Here is a 13,005-nt window from a genome sequence, read left to right as displayed (position 1 = left end):
TGCCTCAAATCTTAAAAATGTAAAAGAATCTAATGCACAATTTGAGAATTTTTTTTTAGCTCTTTGTGTTGGCGTTGTAAAATATAGAAATTTTTTTCCAGGATCAGAAAAGTCATGTCATTGAAATCTCTCAAAACTGTTGGCACTGAAATAAGAACAAGACTAATGGTATATTCAAAGCAATTATTTTTAGAAAGAATCAAATTTTTGTCATTCATCTCCCCACCCATCCATCTATCCATTCATCAAACTTGTATTAAACGCCTAAAATGCGGGGCATTGAGCGGAAATAGCAGGCCTGAATATCCCAGGCTCTGACTTGAACAAACTCAACCTAGTTAAATAAACAAACAGGTAAAAGATGACTGAATTTTACTTTGACAGGTACTATAATTGAAGTGTCTTCTTGAGGCAGAGGGAATGCAGAGGCTTGAGAAAGAATCCCATTCACTCAGGACACCTTCATGGAGGAGGTTTTACTCAAAACGAGTTTTGAAAGGTGAGCTAGGAAGACAAGAAGGTAGGTATATTGGGCACAGGCAGTGATAGCAATAAGTAACGGACAATTTTCACATTTACTTTGTGCTGTTTTGTTCAGATTTGGTTGGGAAATGCAAGTGCTTTGGTTTTTGTTTTTTTCTGTAGTACAGGAAAGAGTAGGAAAGAATTCATGGTGGCAAAGAAAGCAAAGGGCTGGGCTTGAGGGAATTTGGATTTAACACCACAGGCAATTAAAGTCTTTCAATAATTTTAACACAACAATATCTGTGTCTCAGGCCCTGTGCGGGTCGGAAGGCACTGGGCACGGAGGAGGGATGAGCGAGCGCTGGGAGCAGCGTCCAGGGGAGAGAAGCTGCGGGTCCCGGGCCGCACCTTCTCCTGCTGTCGCTCCCTTGTCACCGCGCGGAGCGCTTCCTCCGCTGTTCCCCGGAGTAGGTCCCTGGCAGAGCGACAGGCTCATAACTGACTCTCCATAAAGGTTTTCAGAAAACAAGACCAAATATATAGTAATGAAAAGACACCCACTAAAGAATGAACGAGATAACAGAGACTTGGAAAGGTGAGTTCAGAATGAAATGGAAAGAAAGATGCTGCTAAGTCGTGTCTGACTTGCAACCCCATGAACCATGGCCCGCCAGGCTGCTCTGTCCATGGCATCCTCCAGGCGAGAATACTGGAGGGGGTTGCCATGCCCTTCTCCAGGGGATCTCCCAAACCCAGGGATCAAACCCAGGTTCCTGCATTGCAGGTAGATGCTTTATGGACTGAGTGACATGGGAAGCCCCACATAGATATCTAAAGAAATGGAATCAGATATCTAATAAATATTTTCAATCAAAATCAACATGATTTGGTGGTAAATTTGAAGAAAGCAAGTTATGGTAATTCTGAAAATACTTTTAAAGTAATACAAGTTAAATGGGAAAAAAAGATCAGAAATTGAGAAGACCCTTGATTGACTTGCTTGTTGTTACGGAAACTGGTTTGTTGGTACTACTATTAACTGACAAAAGCAGCAGATTTCGGGGTTGCTGTTGGTGTCGGATTCATGCTGTAGGACAACAGCAGAGAGTACTTTGCGCAGGAAAGGCTATGGGTGTGTTGGTTTGTAATGTGGTGAGTTTTAGATAGCCCTTGGGATTTTCAGGCAGGCCTATCTGGTAAAACATCTAGGAAGAGAGATACATAGACAGATGGAAGACAGATAGATGATCCATAGGTAGATGGAAGATAGGTGAGCGGCTAGATGAATAGAGCTGAGATATTAGAGGCAGAGAAACACACCAGTTAGAAAATAAAGGACATACAAATATGGTCGTCATTTGTGTTCGTAGAGTCTGCAGCTGAGTGATTATTGTGATTGTCCCTCCCCTCCCCCCAAAAAAGGGTATCGATTTAGAAGAAAATCAGAGAGTATAAGAAGATCAAGCAATATAGACAATAAAAGAGTAGTAAAGTAACCAAAATTGGGAGTTCAAAACAGACATTCTAAAAAAAGTGTTGTCAAATGTGACAAATGTTAGAAACCAAGTAAGTTTGTCCAATGTTATATTTTCAGTTTATAAATTCATACATTTTATTTGTGGGTAAATTGTGTGAATATGTCCATGCTCTCTAGACGAAAGCTACAAGTTCTCAAAGTCAGTAACGTTAAACACAAAGTGATTGCAAAGACGATAATATTTCACAATAAAGTCAGAGCTCACATAAATGGAGATAACAACAGAGTTCGTTTTGATAGAGAAAATGGAAACCAAATGATGACTGGCAACTGCTCACAACTCCCTCTTTTTCCTAACCAGAACACATTCAGTCTGAACTTCTGTGGGGTTTTTTTGTTGTTTGTTTTTTGTTTTTTAATTTAACGTATGATGTCTCAGAGTTGTCCCAACCACATAATGATAAATGACTTAAATTTTCAAAGTGAAGCAAAGTTCTTATTCTCAAAGCTAATAATCAACCACCAGCCCAATAATTAGAATTAATATTTGGCTGAATAATGGAGAAGAAACATAGTGACCAACAAGGCCTTTTGCATAGGAGATATATATGAGATATATATATATATAGAGAGAGAGAGACACACTCACACACATACACACACACACACACACACACATATATATGCTGTGCTGTGCTTAGTCGCTCAGTCATGTCTGATTCTTTGTGACTCCAAGGACTGTAGCCTTCCAGGCTCCTCTGTCCATGAGGATTCTCCAGGCAAGAATATTGGAGTAGGTTACCATGCCCTTCTCCAGGGGATCTTTCCAACCCAGGGATCAAACCCAGATTTCCCACATTGCAAGCAGATTCTTTACCATCTGAGCCACCAGGGAAGCCCAAGAATACTGGTGTGGGTAGCCTATTCCTTCTCCAGGGGATCTTCCCAATCCAAGTATTGAACTAGGGTCTCCTGCATTGCAGGTGGATTCTTTATCATCTGAGCTACCAGGGAAGTCCATGTATATGTACACACACACACACACACACATATATAAATGGAGCAGGGCAACCCACTCCAGTATTCTTGCCTAGAGAATCCCATGGACAGAGGAGCCTGGTGGGCTACAGTCCATGGGGTCACAAAGAGTTGGACAAAACTGATGTGACTTAACACACACATGCACACACACACACACACACACACATATATTAGATAATTATATATATATTGCAATTAGATTACATAATATATACTATATATTTAAATATACAATACATATTAGAAAACATTGAATATATTATAAAATTTATATCCTAAAAATAATTACATAAACTGAAAACTACTTTTGTGTTTCAGATATATGTTATATTCAGCAGTGTTTCCTTTAAAATAACTATATAAATAAGAAACATATCTACTTATCCATAGGAAAAAAGCACAGAACCTGAGAATATCTGATTAAAATAACTGGTAAATAAAAATCAGAAATATTTCCTCAAAAAAAATCTTGTCCTCATTGTAACATAAAAATACTACATACGTGTTAAAAGAAGCAACTATTTTTAATTACAACTATAGGAAAACAATTTTTATCAGCATATCTTTGTATTCTTATTGCCCGTGACATTGAAAGCTTCTTCAATCAGTATTTGATGATGTTAATGATCATGCCAACACTACAGATCAAATAACCCATCTTTTTGGGTAACTGTCAGCATTTTACTGTTCCCATCACCCAAGAAAAGCTGCAATTACAGCTCACTAAGTGCTAACACGGGATATACTCTGTGATGAACGTCCATCTTATGTTGTCTCAGTTGGTTTCAACCACTGTATTCTTAGGGTAACTGGTTAAGTATTCAGTTAAAGAGGGGTGTACCTGGTATATAGTAAAAATGGTACATCTAGTTTTAGACTGAAATTTAAGTTTCTGTCCTTAACTACTATGCTGAAATCAGCAAACTCAAAAAATACACAACCCATCGATTTATCTGTTTAAAAAAGACCCATAATTTTCACTTGCAGTGTAAGATGGTAGGCTGGAAATATATATTTGTGTGTTATCCATCCCTCCAACTACTCTGAAAAGATTCTGAAGTATAAAATAAATAACTTCCTACTAGAGACAATAATGAGAAGTACATCAAGGAATAAAAGATATTTCAACAAACTTTTCAAAGATTAAGGGATATGTGAGCAGATTGACAGATGAAAGAGAAGAGCTAAAACTATAGGCCAGAACATGCCATAAAAATAGTGCTAAATAGCTGTGAAAATATTCACTTGTTGGTAACCTGGAAAGCATTTGGTCTCGAAGTCAACCACTACAACAAAGAACCAAAGTGAGAAATAATATTACAAACAGGAGGATTGATTTAAAATGTTTACAACAAATAAATTTGCCAATCAGCAACATAATTTCTCTTCTAATATCTCTGCACTGACAGCCAGACTTTCCCTTGGGGCATAACGTTTGATAGCATACTCCAAAAAAAGAAAAAAGAAATAATCTGTTTGGAGAAAGCCAAAGTATGAGTCTAAAGCAAGCAGCCTCCAAAAGTTCTTGTTCTTATATTTGTGTGGCCCACAGTTTATCAGACCGCTTCCAGGTCTATCAACACACATAAGCCATCTAGTCTCATCCTCACTTCCAGTTAAATCCTCAGGCACCTAAGAAAATAAACCTACTTCAAAAAAGTCAAAGAAACCCACCAAGTCCTCTCAGTAATACTGTCTCAAATATGAACATATAACTAAGAATCATCATATAAAATATTAAATACAGAAAAGTTAAAGTTTTAGGTAAAAACAGTAAAAGTGATCAACAGAGAAGACAGAAATAATTCAAAACACAGAAAGCAGCTTCTAAAAACTTTAATTATGTAACTAGTGAGTTCAAAATTATGTTATTATTATATCATAAACCAATGAAACAATAACAAAATGTCATTTCTTAAAAGATAAAAACAAAAGCTCTTAGAAAAAAAGAAATTTCACCAAAAGAGTGAAATGGAAAGTACAGTAGAAGAAATCTCCTAAAATATAGAAGAAAAAGGCAGAAACGTGGAAAACATAGAAAAAATAAAAATAACACAGAGAACCAGTCAAAAACACACAACACACATCAGTAAAGGAAACAGAAAATAGAGAGTGGCTGTGGCAGAAATAATTTTTAAATTGACCTTAAAATGCTATATATGACAAGATATTGAACCTGTGACTATATTACATTATCTGGCAAAGGGGATTTTGCAGATGTAAAAAGGTAGTCAGTCAGTTGCCTTTAAGTTAATCAGGAGAGCATTGTCTAGGTAGACTCATTTTAATCAGGTGAGCCTTTTAACAGCATAGAATTTGGCTGATAAAGATAAGGAAGTAGGAGACTGGAAGCATCAGTGAGGTCATGCCGGCTTTTAAGATGGAGCGGGGCCGTGTGCCAGGGAATGCACACAGCCTGTAGGAACTGCGAGCGGACCCTGGGTGACAGTCAGCAAGGCAACAGGGACCCCAGTTCTTTTTAAAAACCGATTTGTATTGGCATACAGTTGCTTTAGAATGTTGTGTTAGTTTCCACTGCATGGCAAAGTGAACCAGCTGTCCATGCCCTCTTTACTGGATTTCCTTCCCGTTTAGGTCACCACAGGGTGCTGAGCAGGCTTCCCTGAGCTGTAGAGTGGACTCTGGTGAGTGAACTATTTTATACAGAGCATCACTGGTGCATCTGTGTCCATCTCAACCTCCCAGTTCATCCCACTCTTCGCTCCCCACCCACGTCCTCCCTTGGTGTTCATACATCATTCTCTGCATCTCTGGCTCTGTTTCTGTAGTCGCAAGGAACTCAATTCTGCCAACAAACTGAATGAGCAAGAAAACGGATTCTTCCATGAACCCCCCAAGAAGAACACACAGCCCTACTAACACCTTAATTTCAACTTTGTGAGACTCTAACTGAAGAAGCCAGCCAAACCCCCCTGAACTTCTCACCTAAAGAACTATGAAATAATAAATAGATACGCATTTGTAACAAATTACATAGCAATAGAAAACAAATACAGGGGGAAAATGATGGTGGTGATGATCATAACGATGACGATGAAAAGCAGTAGGAAGAATTCCGCAGGTCTGAACAGGCATCAGCATTTACTTCAAAGGTCCTTCCCAGCGTGCAACAAAAAGACTGGAAGAAGCACTGCAAAACTGCGGGCCCAGTTACTAGTGTAAAGAGAAGATGCAAAAACATCCCGGGGGAGGGACGAGCAAACGCTACTTAACAGAAAAAGTAACCATTAAGGCAAAGCATTCAATATCACGGTGATCCAAGCCTATGCCCCAACCAGTAACGCTGAAGAAGCTGAAGTTGAACGGGTCTATGAAGACCTACAAGACCTTCTAGAACTAACCCAAAAAAGATGTCCTTTTCATTATAGGGGACTGGAATGCAAAAGTAGGAAGTCAAGAAACACCTGGGGTAACAGGGAAATTCGGCCTTGGAATACAGAATGAAGCAGGGCAAAGGCTAATAGAGTTCTGCCAAGAAAATGCACTGGTCATAGCAAACACCCTCTTCCAACAACACAAGAGAAGAGTCTACACGTGGACATCACCAGATGGTCAATACCGAAATCAGATTGATTATATTCTTTGCAGCCAAAGATGGAAAAGCTCTATACAGTCAGCAAAAACAAAACCAGGAGCTGACTGTGGCTCAGATCATGAACTCCTTATTGCCAAATTCAGACTTAAATTGAAGAAAAGCAGGGAAAACCACTAGACCATTCAGGTATGACCTAAATCAAATGCTTTACAGTTATACAGTGGAAGTGACAAATAGATTCAAGGTATTAAATCTGAAAGACAGAGTGCCTGAAGAACTATGGACAGAGGTTCATGACATTGTACAAAAGGCAGGGATCAAGACCATCTCCAAGAAAAAGAAATGTGAAAAGGCAAAATGGTTGTCTGGGGAGGCCTTAGAAATAGCTGTGAATATAAGAGAAGCAAAACGCAAAGGAGAAAAGGAAAGATATACCCATTTGAATGTGGAGTTCCAAAGAATAGCAAGGAGAGATAAGAAAGCCTTCCTCTGTGATCAATGCAAAGAAATAGAAGAAAACAATAGAATGGGAAAGACTAGAGATCTCTTCAAGAAATTTAGAGATACCAAGGGAACATTTCATGCAAAGATGGGCTCGATAAAGGACAGAAGTGGTATGGACCTAACAGAAGCAGAAGATATTATGAAGAGGTGGCAAAAATACACAGAAGAACTATAAAAAACAGATCTTCATTACCCACATAACAATGATGGTGTGGTTACTCACCTAGAGCCAGACATCCTGGAATGTGAAGTCAAATGGGCCTTATGAAGCATCACTATGAACAAAGCTAATGGAGGTGATGGAGAAGGCAATGGCACCCCACTCCAGTACTCTTGCCTGGAAAATCCTATGGACGGAGGAGCCTGGTAGGCTGCAGTCCATGGGGTCGCTAAGAGTTGGATACGACTGAGCGACTTCACTTTCACTTTTCACTTTCATGCATTGGAGAGGGAAATGGCAACCCACTCCAGTACTCTTGCCTGGAGAATCCCAGGGACGGGGGAGCCTGGTGGGCTGCCATCTATGGGGTCGCACAGAGTCAGATACGACTGAAGCGACTTAGCAGCAGCAGCAGCAGTGGAAGTAATGGAATTCCAGTGGAGCTCTTTCAAACCCCAAAAGATGATGCTGTGAAAGTGCTGCACTCAATATGCCAGCAAATTTGGAAAAGCAATGGCCACAGGACTGGAAAAGGTCAGTTTTCATTCCAGTCCCAAAGAAAGGCAATGCCAAAGAATGCTCAAACTACCGCATAATTGTACTCATCTCACACGCTAGTAAAGTAATGCTCAAAATTCTCCAACCCAGGCTTCAGCAATATGTGAACCATGAACTTCCAGATGTTCAAGCTGGTTTTAGAAAAAGCAGAAGAACCAGAGATCAAATTGCCAACATCCATTGGATCATCGAAAAAGCAAGAGAGTTCCAGAAAAACATCTACTTCTGCTTTATTGACTATGCCAAAGCCTTTGACTGTGTGGATCACAATAAACTGTGGAAAATTCTGAAAGAGATGGGAATACCAGACCACCTGACCTGCCTCCTGAGAAATCTGTATGCAGGTCAGGAAGCAACAGTTAGAACTGGACATGGAATAACAGACTGGTTCCAAACAGGAAAAGGAGTATGTCAAGGCTGTATATTGTCACCCTGCTTATTTAACTTATATGCAGAGTATGTCATGAGAAATGCTGGGCTGATGAAGCACAAGCTGGAATCAAGATTGCTGGGAGAAATCTCAATCACCTCAGATATGCAGATGACACCACCCTTATGGCAGAAAGTGAAGAGGAACTAAAGAGCCTCTTGATGAAAGTGAAAGAGGACAGTGAAAAAGCTGGCTTAAAACTCAACATTCAGAAAACTAAGATCACGGCATCCGGTCCCATCACTTCATGGCAAATAGATGGAGAAACAATGGAAACTGTGACAGACTTTATTTTCTTGGACTCCAAAATCACTGCAGATGGTGACTGCAAACATGAAATTAAAAGACACTAGCTCCTTGGAAGAAAAGCTATGACCAACATAGATAGCATATTGAAAAGCAGAGACATTACTTTGTCAACAAAGGTCCATCCAGTCATATCTATGGGTTTTCCAATAGTCATGCATGGATATGAGAGTTGGACTATAAAGAAAGCTGAGCACTGAAGAATTGGTGCTTTTGAACTGTGGTGCTGGAGAAGACTCTTGAGAGTCCCTTGGACTGCAAGGAGCTCCAACCAGTCCATCCTAAAGGAAATAAGTCCTGAATATTCATTGGAAGGACTGATGCTGAAGCTGAATGTCCAATACTTTGGCCACCTGATGCAAAGAGCTGACTCATTGGAAAAGCCCCTGATGCTGGGAAAGACAAGGTGGGAGGAGAAGGGGATGATAGAGGATGAGATGGTTGGATGGCATCACCATCTCGATGGACAAGAGTTTGAGCCACCTCCCGGAGCTGCTGATAGACAAGGAGGCCTGGTGTGCTGCAGTCCAAGGGGTCGATAGATTCAGACACGACTGAGCAACTGAACTGAACTGCACTGAACAGAAAAGAAAATTACAGATGAACTGGCACAGACCAGAGGCCACAGACCCCAGTGATTAAGTCTTTTCCTTTTTAAATTTAGACATTCTGATTTGAGTCCTGACACAGCTACTTGCAAGCTTCATGATCTTGAGAATGTTATTGACTTGTCAGTTCCCAAGTTTCTTTTCTGTAGAATGGATGTAATGATGTTATCTTATAGGGATACTGTAAGAATTGAATAAACACATACACATAGATTTGATATAGAGATGTAAGTGGGCTTCCCAGCTTGCTCTAGTATTAAAGATCCTGCCTGCCAATGAGACTTATGAGACCTGGGTTCAGTCCCTGGGTAGGGGCCATCCCCTAGAGGAGGGCATGGCAAGCCACTCTAGTATTCTTGCCTGGAGAATCCCATGGACAGAGGAGCTGGGCAGGCTACAGTCCATAGCGTCACAAAGAGTCAGATATGACTGGAGGGACTTAGCATGCACACATAGATATCATTATAGACAGAGAGAGATAATGCTAAGAATAGTTTCTGGCACCATATATTAGCTTTTCTCGTATTATTAGATATTTCATCATCAACACTAGATGCTCAAACGTAATGAAAGAATGCCTTCAATTTTCTCAAGGGAAAGATATTTTAAAATTATAATTTCAAACATTAAAAAGCACTGGGACGACCCAGAGGGATGGTATAGGGAGGGAGGACGGAGGAGGGTTCAGGATGGGGAACACATGTATACCTGTGGCAGATTCATTTTGATGTTTGGCAAAACTAACACAATTATGTAAAGTTTAAAATAAAATAAAATTATAAAAAAATAAATAAATAAACAACCAGGAAAAAAAAAAAAGCTACTAAGACGATATGAAAACAAGACATGTTTAGAGATGTTGATACAATGTGCCTGTTAAAAGATTTTGAGGCTATACTCAGTTCAGTTCAGTCGCTCAGTCGTGTCCGACTCTTTGCGACCCATGAATTGCAGCACGCCAGGCCTCCCTGTCCATCACCAACTCCCGGAGTTCACTCAGACTCATGTCCATCGAGTCAGTGATGCCATCTCATCCTCTGTTGTCCCCTTCTTCTCCTGCCCCCAATCTCTCCCAGCATCAGAGTCTTTTCTAATGACTCAACTCTTCACATGAGGTGGCCAAAGTACTGGAGTTTCAGCTTTAGCATCATTCCTTCCAAAGAAATCCCAGGGCTGATCTCCTTCAGAATGGACTGGTTGGATCTCCTTGCAGTCCAAGGGACTCTCAAGAGTCTTCTCCAACACCACAGTTCAAAATACAACAAAATGAGGAAAAGAAAGCAAAAAGGATGGTTGTATCTAGTGGACTAACCAGATATTAATGATGGAGAACATCTGAAAGGTGATTTTTTCCCCTGAAAACAACTACCTATCCAAATTGGAGTGAAGGGATAATAGGAGTTATGGTAATGTATGCTATGCATATTGTTTTGAACTTTTAATCTGTGTCCAAAGCATAGAAGACTTAGCAATATTTTGTTCTGACCTCAGGACAAAATATCTAAACTAAGAGCTTGATAACAGGCAAGTAATGTGGGATGTAAAGAAGACAAAAATAAGATGGGGGAAAGATTCAGAATGATAAATGTATCATTTGAAGTTAAAAGGCCAACCAATAGAAACAAATTATAATAAAAATAACAAGGAAAGAGCAGAAAGAATGCAAGGGAACTAACCGCAAAATCCTGTGTATTTCTTCTGATGCTTCAGATGGATGAGCTGTTGTAACAGTGAAGCGTCTAAAGCCAGCCCCTCGGCTATTGCAGCAAACCCCACTCAGGCTTCTGTTCCGGGGGACATGGCTCTGGATCCTTCTTACCTCCCCTGCATGGCTCCATCTTTTCCATTTTCCCAATGACTTACAAACATGTAAGTTCTCTAGTTCTAAAGAAGCAATGATGTTCCCCAGGTGAAACAGTGGTAAAGCATCCGCCTGCCAATGCAGGAGACACAAGAGACGTGAGCTGGATCCCTGGGTGGGGAAGATCCCCTGGAGGAGGAAATGGCAGTCCACTCCAGTATTCTTACCTGGAGAATACCATGGACAGAGGAGCCTGGTGGGCTACAGTCCCTGGGGTCGCAAAGAGTCAGACACGACTGAGTGAGCATACACACACACAAAGAAAAAAATACAAACAAACACCTTTCTTACAGCGCATGCCACTCTGACTATAGGACCATTTTTCTAGCTCCATTTGGAGCAGTCACTCCGCAGAACTGACTGTGCTTGTTGACGCTGACTCCTTCACACCCATTCTTCTCAAGGCCACCCTCCAATCTAGCTGTGCCCTACAGAAGCATGACTGAAAATAACAGGTGCCATAAAAGTGATAATGTACATTACACAACAGGCAGATAATTTATTAAGTTAGTAAAGCAAAAAAAAGAGGCGTGGTCACACCATCCAGTTGAGAAATTGATAATAGTGCAACCCTTTAAAAAGACTGCCTCTGGGGGTGGGCAGGGGTTTGGAAAGAAGAGGCTAGTAATTTTTACTTTCCATCATAAACACTTCTGATCTATTTGATTGGTTACTATGTAAACAAATGATTTGAGAAAATAAAGCTGCGACAGCATAAGTCACTCGTTTTCTTTTACTAGTTTCATATCTCCATATAGGAGCCTATGCTGGCTCTAGTGGAAAAACAGTCAGTATTCTTTTTCCATTTCCAAAAATACAGAATTGTATTACAGCTGTATACCTTGATTCGGAAAACACTATTTCTGAGTTTTTAGAGACCTGACTTTTGACATACAGGCCCCGCACAAAATTACAGCCTCAGCATTCTAACCTTGTGCGATTCCCAGTTACATCTTACAACCAAACCATTAAAAAAACCATTATCTTCATAATACTAAAATGTAATAACTTTGTAATAACAGTATCAACCAAAATTAGCAGGTGGATGCCAGGTGATTAGGATCTGGCTCAAAAAATGGCTTGAAGGAGAGGTCGCACAGGCCCTGTTTCATAACCAATCTTGCTGCAGTGGAGCAAAGTGAAATGAAGTCACTCAATCGCATCCGACTCTTTGCGACCCCATGGACTGTAGCCCATTGGGCTCCTCCAACCATGGAATTCCCCAGGCAAGAGTACTGGAGTGGGTTGTCATTTCCTTCTCCAGGGGATCTTCCTGACCCAGGGATCGAACCTGGGTCTCCCGCATTCCAGGCGGATGCTTTACCGTCTAAGCCACCAGGGAAGCCTAGCGGAGGAAAAGGGGAGACAAGTCCGCACTGTGCATCTTGTTGAGCTGAACTGCACAAAGAGCCGACTACCCACACAACGACTCCGGAGCAAAGTTCCTTTAGCCTCAATCCGACGTGCACATGTGTGAATACACACACACCTCTATGCACACGCAGATCTCACACAAATTTCTGATCTGGAAAGATTTCCTGTCTTTTCAAGATGAGGAACGATCAAGTGCAGGATCTATGTAAGAAAGCTACCAGTACATAAAAGGAAAGGAACAAGAACAGAAAAGCAAAAGAAGGAAGTTTTGCTGTGGAGCAGCTGAAAATTGTGGCAAAGGATTTTCCCAGTTACTCAAAAAATAACAAACGTAAGGACCTTTATATAAAACAAGCTCAAAGCAGAAGGGGCCCAGCAAAGAATGATAACAACAATCAGAGCACACAGATGAAATTGACCTGGAAGAGTGAGTTAGCCTTCTAAAGCCACAATTGAGCTCTTGCACACGTAATTCCCACTCTCGTCCTGAGCGCAGGGGACCTGGGCAAGGCTCCTGCCCCTGGAACAGGCTTCACAAGTGGCTTCCACGCCCTCATTTTACTTGCTGTAAAATATATAAGAAACAAAATCATAGTTCTCATTTTATAACCATATCACAAACGGGTCGAGCCAGCAGTCCCTCAAACCTATATTTTTCCTGCCTG

General features: G+C 40.7%; 1 non-coding gene across 1 annotated transcript; it reads right to left on the bottom strand.

The window, feature by feature from the left end:
- Positions 1–12,235: 12,235 nt before the first annotated feature.
- TRNAS-GGA (transfer RNA serine (anticodon GGA)) lies at positions 12,236–12,308 on the bottom strand. Its single transcript has one exon. It is a non-coding gene; the product is annotated as a tRNA-Ser (tRNA).
- Between the last annotated feature and the right edge of the window lie 697 nt (positions 12,309–13,005).

The sequence above is a fragment of the Bos mutus genome, chromosome 14, assembly GCF_027580195.1.
Source record: "Bos mutus isolate GX-2022 chromosome 14, NWIPB_WYAK_1.1, whole genome shotgun sequence".
In the NCBI taxonomy this organism is placed as follows: Eukaryota; Metazoa; Chordata; class Mammalia; order Artiodactyla; family Bovidae; genus Bos; species Bos mutus.
This window is presented reverse-complemented; position numbering and strand designations above follow the sequence as displayed.